General features: G+C 44.1%; 1 long non-coding RNA gene across 1 annotated transcript; it reads right to left on the reverse strand.

Moving 5' to 3' along the window:
* Nucleotides 1–4719: 4719 nt before the first annotated feature.
* LOC130138696 (uncharacterized) lies at nucleotides 4720–5500 on the reverse strand. The gene is made up of 2 exons (XR_008817027.1): nucleotides 5096–5500; nucleotides 4720–5016 (listed from the first exon to the last, which is right to left on the reverse strand). It is a non-coding gene; the product is annotated as an uncharacterized LOC130138696 (long non-coding RNA).
* Between the last annotated feature and the right edge of the window lie 500 nt (nucleotides 5501–6000).

Here is a 6000-nt window from a genome sequence, read left to right on the forward strand (position 1 = left end):
ATATTGTAACAAAACCAACCAAACGAATACAAACAGCCACTGAATAGTCACCAAATAGGGCACACAAGATCAACGCCTAGACAACAAGTGCGGCAAAAAAGGGAACTAATAAACACTGGAACAAGAGTGACTTACTGTTTGACGGGGGTGCAACAAAAGATGCTTATTGTCCGAACGAGGAAGAAAAGCGAGGACACCATTTCTAAGGACACCAAACCGTGCAAAATCCCTTAGTTAGCACTCTTCCGAGCCGTCCTTACTCTTTCCCCTTTTCAAGCAGTCGGGGCGACGAGGTGGCTGGCAAGCAAGGACGAGGGCTAGGGAGAGCGAGGCCGTGGATTCCCTATGCCGTTCACGGAGGTGTAAGGCCGCGGATTCCCTAAGCCGGTCACGGAGGTGTGAGGTGCTCTTCCTCTACCACCAATCTGAGTCGGGAATCTCACCCTGAACGTCTTCGGATGAAGGGCACAATCGTGAGACAGGTTCGGATCGGCCAAGGGCGATTCCGAAGCGCTCGGTGTGGCGGAAGCCTCCTCGGATGGGGAAAACACGTCATTCACTTTGGTTTCAATCACTCTCTGTGACTTGCAGGGAAGCTTCGGGAACAGCCCGAAACACCTCAACAGAAACGCTTCCTTGAGCATGTTCAGCATGTTCCGCACGATCTCACCAAACACGCACTTGGCTCTCGCCTGCAGTTTGTCGGACATTTCGCATGCATTACCGTCTGCCCCCTTCTCCAATGTTTCCTCCTCGTCGACATGAACTCCGTTCGTCGTATCATCATCACCAATGGCTCTGCGCATAGGCTGAGGAACGATGGTCTCAGAATCGAAGACCTCGGAGGTCCCACGGCTCTTCTTCCTGTTCTGGGTCTGGGAATGCGACAGAGACATAGCGGGGATCAAGAGTGAATGGCTTTGTGGCGGTGGACGAATTTGGGAGTCGGGTTCCTGGTGCCTAAATAGCGACCAAGAAATTATTTTGGGAGACTTCGTTGACTTGCATGAACCTCGAAGTCACCGGAGAAATTAATTGTAAAAGTTAGATCTCTGTTGAGCGTTCTCATCATATACTATATTCATTTTCTGCATTAAATTTCTTTGACAAAGCTTCAGAAGAGACTGTACCAAATAATATTTACTGAAGAAGATAGGATGCCCGTGGTTTGATACTTGAGCATGAATTCTATATTTGCTGCCCAATCACACGGTGCGATGGGATGGACCATCTTCTTTTAGATCTATCATTTCCTACAAATATGCTTCTTTTATTTAGACGTGTTACTTTAATATGTGAAAATGATGGAATGGAATGCGATTACACCTGACGTAACTACGAACGAGCGAAATATATATGACAAATCTACGTTCCCTTTGACAAGAGCTATATGACTGCGTGAACATGTAATAGGAACGGGAATGGAACCATTTCTATTCACCATTAAGCTTCTCAAACCACTACTAATACAACAAACCAACAAAACGAGTACAAACAGCTACCAAGTAGTCGCCAAAAACGGCGCACACAAGACTTAATTCACGTACAGTCATTGCATGGCCCAACACGTACAAAAACATCCAAATAAGGTACAAATTTGTGTAAACCTATTTACTAAGAGAAATCCAAATCTGATTTAACACTATTTAACTCTAAATTGACACGTTTTTATACATTTTTATGCGAAAACACTTTGTAATCACGTTGATATAAGATAACGATCACGTGATATGAATAACAGATAATTCAACATGAATTGCTTCCTCAAGAAAATGATTCATTCATATCCCCATTCAATGATCAAGTAAAGTTATTAAACCGGGCTTGGACAAATTATGGCAGGCAACAAGGATGGTATACTATGATTGGTTCACAAGGTTAATCCATTAAATGACGTGACTGATTGTAGGTAGGCATTAATAAATAGATTGTATTCAACAACAAATAATGAGGTCAAAGCTCATACTTTCACACCTAGGATCCATGTAATTTTGACATACTTGTTCACATGAACTGCTATTATAAGTAATTTAAGGAAGGTGTGGAGCCGGACATGGACTATCATTTTTTAAATTGACTGTGGAGTCGCACTACACGGAAGGTGACGGGCGATCCCATCCGATGGTTGATGCACGTGAGCTATGAAGAGCTTATCTCCGATATAAATTTACGGACAACGTAGGGGTAGGTATGTTTTTTTTTTTTTTTTGGTCGGTACAGGAGTAGACATGTTGACTTAGAAGACTTCCGAAGTCAGCAAAAACAAAAAAATTATTGAAAAAGATTTAGATCGCTATTCAGCGCCCACATCATAGAATAAATTTAGTTTTGTGAACTGACTTTTTCTGATGAAGCTTCAGAAGAGACGGTATCCGATATAATTTACTAGTTTTTGAATAGCGGGTTAATGGTAGCGTGTTCGTCGCACAATTACATAGTAGTGTTCGTTTCGTGAGTTCTGATGTGAATATGATTATATTTTATCACGTGATTATATAATTCATTAGATCAAATGTATCCAATTACTTTTGCACAAATAAATTATTCTTCGGGCGGAATTATTTGTTAAATTTATTAATAATTGCTCGACACATGTGCCGAGAGGATTAGGTGAGCTAGAGATAAAATTAACATGCCATGCATGTGAGCAACCTGGAGCTAACTACCCGGCCTTTGTCTGTTTCTCACTAGGATAGCTCGAATGCACCTGCACCTTTTGCGGCGGCGGCGGCGGGGGGGATGAAGGGATGTGTCGAGAACCGAGACAGAACGATCACGCAGAAAACAGAGAAAATAGACGATGCACGAATTTACCCAGGTTCACCCTCGATTAGGGTTACGTCCTGCAAAGAGATTTCACTATGTTTTCGGTTTACTGACCACTCAACTCGTTACAATGATCGAGAAAACGAGTAAAATATATATATGCCCCAAACGGGCCCAAAACCTAAACCTATATGAAATCTCTTAATCTCGCACTATACGGGCCAGCCCAAACCCGTTGAGGTTTCGGGGGCGCTGCCCCCGAGCCCCCGCCCGCTCACCGGCGAGCGGGGCAGCCGTCCGCTGACCGGGCAGCGGAACCCCCGTCGGGGGGCGCTGCCCCCGAACCCCCCCTCTCGACCGGGCAGCGGGGCACCCGTGTCGGGGGCGCTGCCCCCGAACCCCCGCATTCCGCACGCATGGGTCACATGTCGTTGGACAACACTTCAGTTTCCCTAAGCTCACGTGGGTGTACCCGGTGTGAGAAACAAGGGTCCCCGAAGTATTCGCCAACTCCAACAGGGGGGGGGGGCACGGGGGACGGGCGAGGCACGCCATGCATGTGAGCAACCTAGAGCTAACTACCTGGCCTTTGTCTATTTCTCACTAGGATAGCTCCAATGCACCTGCACCTGTGAAGGGGGGGGCGGTAAAAGACATGATTGACGGAGGTTATAGTTAGGGGTAAGCATGGTTCTAGGATAGAACTTGAAAATGGAAAACCGGATCAGTGGGAACCTATTCGGTTCTAGGTTCTAGAGTATGTAAGGTAGGTCCCAGGTTCCAAACTTGAGAAATCTGTTTCGACAGGTAGATTTCAGGTTCTAGATAAGTGAAACCTAGAACAAGTTTTTGAATTTTTCTTGGTCTTTGTCTCCCCGTGATCCTGCGGTATTCCATAGCGTCTGATGATGGGTGTATAATCTAAAACCACTAGTATCAGCTTCCATTTTATGAGATAAAATTAACATGCCATGCATGTGAGCAATCTGGAGCTAACTACCCGGCCTTTGTCTGTTTCTCACTAGGATAGCTCCAATGCACCTGCACCTTTTGGGGGGGGGAGGCACGCCATGCATGTGAGCAACCTAGAGCTAACTACCCGGCCTTTGTCTGTTTCTCACTAGGATAGCTCCAATGCACTTGCACCTGTGAGGAGGAGGGGGGGGGTGGTTCGTAACTTTAAATCGCGAATAAAAGACATGATTGACGGAGGTTGTAGTTAGGGGTGAGCATGGTTCTAGGATAGAACTTGAAAATGGAAAACCGGACCAGTGGGAACCTATTCGGTTCCAGGTTCTACAGTATGTAAGGTAGGTCCCAGGTTCCAAACTTGATAAATCTGTTTCGACAGGTAGATTCCAGGTTCTAGATAAGTGAAACCTAGAACAAGTTTTTGATTTTTTCTTGGTCTTTGTCTCCCCGTGATCCTGCGGTATTCCATAGCGTTTGATGATGGGTGTATAATCTAAAATCACTAGTATCAGCTTCCATTTTATGACTAAGACTTTTACTTTGTTAATGTTTCATATTCTTCATGTGTCTAAATATAAGTTATGGTCAATGGATTATACAGTAAGTAATGATAATTAAAGATAATGATTCACGGCAATCGTTCAATTAATAATACATGTGGAATCTAGGAAGACCATGGAACCTTTGATAGGGTAGGTTCCGGATTTTATGTTATGCATGGTAGGTTCCATATTCCAAAAAATGAAGTACCTATTCCAACGAGTAAGTTCTAGGTTCAAGTTAGAATCCGTATGAAACTTGGAATCTCTCACCCCTAACTATAGCTCATCACAAAAAGTGTCCAAGCAATTCGGGTGCTGCAGCAATGTCAATGGCTAGTGAAGGTATACAGTTCATATTAATCTGATCAAAGCAAGAACAACAGCAAACACAAGAAGTAAGGGAAAGAGGGAAGAAAATGGGAAAATACAGCTAAACATGAGAAATCATTTTCCGTGGACTTGGGAGTGGACTTTTTGGTAACGGAAGAATGGGTGACACCATTGAGAAAGCAATTACCCTGAAAGTCCGTCGCACTTACAGATGCTGATCCAGCACAGACTACGGAAACCAATGTCTCGGTTGGATTAATTTTTAGGAGTGCTCTCGCTCTGGAACCGGAAATCGAACCAAAAAGGTGGGATTTTAATTTGTAGAATCGGGAATTGGCCCACCTAGTCTTCAAATCTGACCGACCGGTCCGGTTCCCGAGTGAGCCAGGGAACCAGCATTCAACAACTGCACAAAAGGGGAATAGAAACTAATTAGTGGAACCAAAAGTGATGGTCGAAGGTGAGGCTACGAAAGTGACACATACAAATGAGATCCACAGTTCCCTTATCACGAAAGTGTTGGCCAAAGGTGAGGCCGCGACTGCAAGGGAGGGCCGGAGGCACTTGGCGAGGCTGCAATTGCGAGGGAGGGCCAGAGGAAGAGCAGAGATCAAGGTGACCGAGAGGGCCGCGACTACGATGCCGCGATGAAGGGCTGGAGGCAAGGCTACAACTTCAACAAAGTTGCCAGTCCACAACTTAAACCTGCGTGTCGCCTTTACCAATACTGCATAATGCCATGAGGTGTCGATGGGGAATCCTAGGGTCGTGAGCGAGGGGTTGTGAGCCCTCGCCGGTGAAGTAAGGGGTAGCGGTGCCGCCCCCAGTACCTTCAACCCCCTAGCAGGGGTTTTTTCCTTTTTAATCTGATTTCAATTAAAGTTACGAGGAAAATGGTATGGTTCTGGTCATTATTGCACTTTTCATTAGCAATGTAGAAAAGAGAAAGTAAATATTAGAGCAGACAAAAGAAAAGGGAGGTGTGTTGGCACTTGCCGCGAGAAGTGCGATGTCATCTCCGCGGTTGTCTCTCTTTAGGACAAATTCATACCCTCCCCGTACAACGTCGTCATACAGTATGACTCATACTAATCCCTTTATTTATTTTATCAATTCTAGATTTTTATAGCACTCTGAAAAAGAATGATATTTTGCCCTACCAATCACACTTCAGTTTAATTGTGATTTCCAATCTGTATCTTTTCAAATTGGATGGACTGACTTATTAACAAAATGTTTAAATCAAACGATAGAAAGATTTTAGATTAATGGACTTTGTTTTATTTTCACCTCATTATCTCTTATAAGACTTACTAACAAAGAATAGTGTCGGAAACGGAAAATGTTTAGCAATTAAAGGTTTTTCTTTTTATATCTTTCATTTTCTAAA

The sequence above is a fragment of the Syzygium oleosum genome, unplaced genomic scaffold (assembly GCF_021117445.2).
Source record: "Syzygium oleosum isolate NSW1041296 unplaced genomic scaffold, Sole_v2.1 Sole_v2.07, whole genome shotgun sequence".
Lineage (NCBI taxonomy): Eukaryota > Viridiplantae > Streptophyta > Magnoliopsida > Myrtales > Myrtaceae > Syzygium > Syzygium oleosum.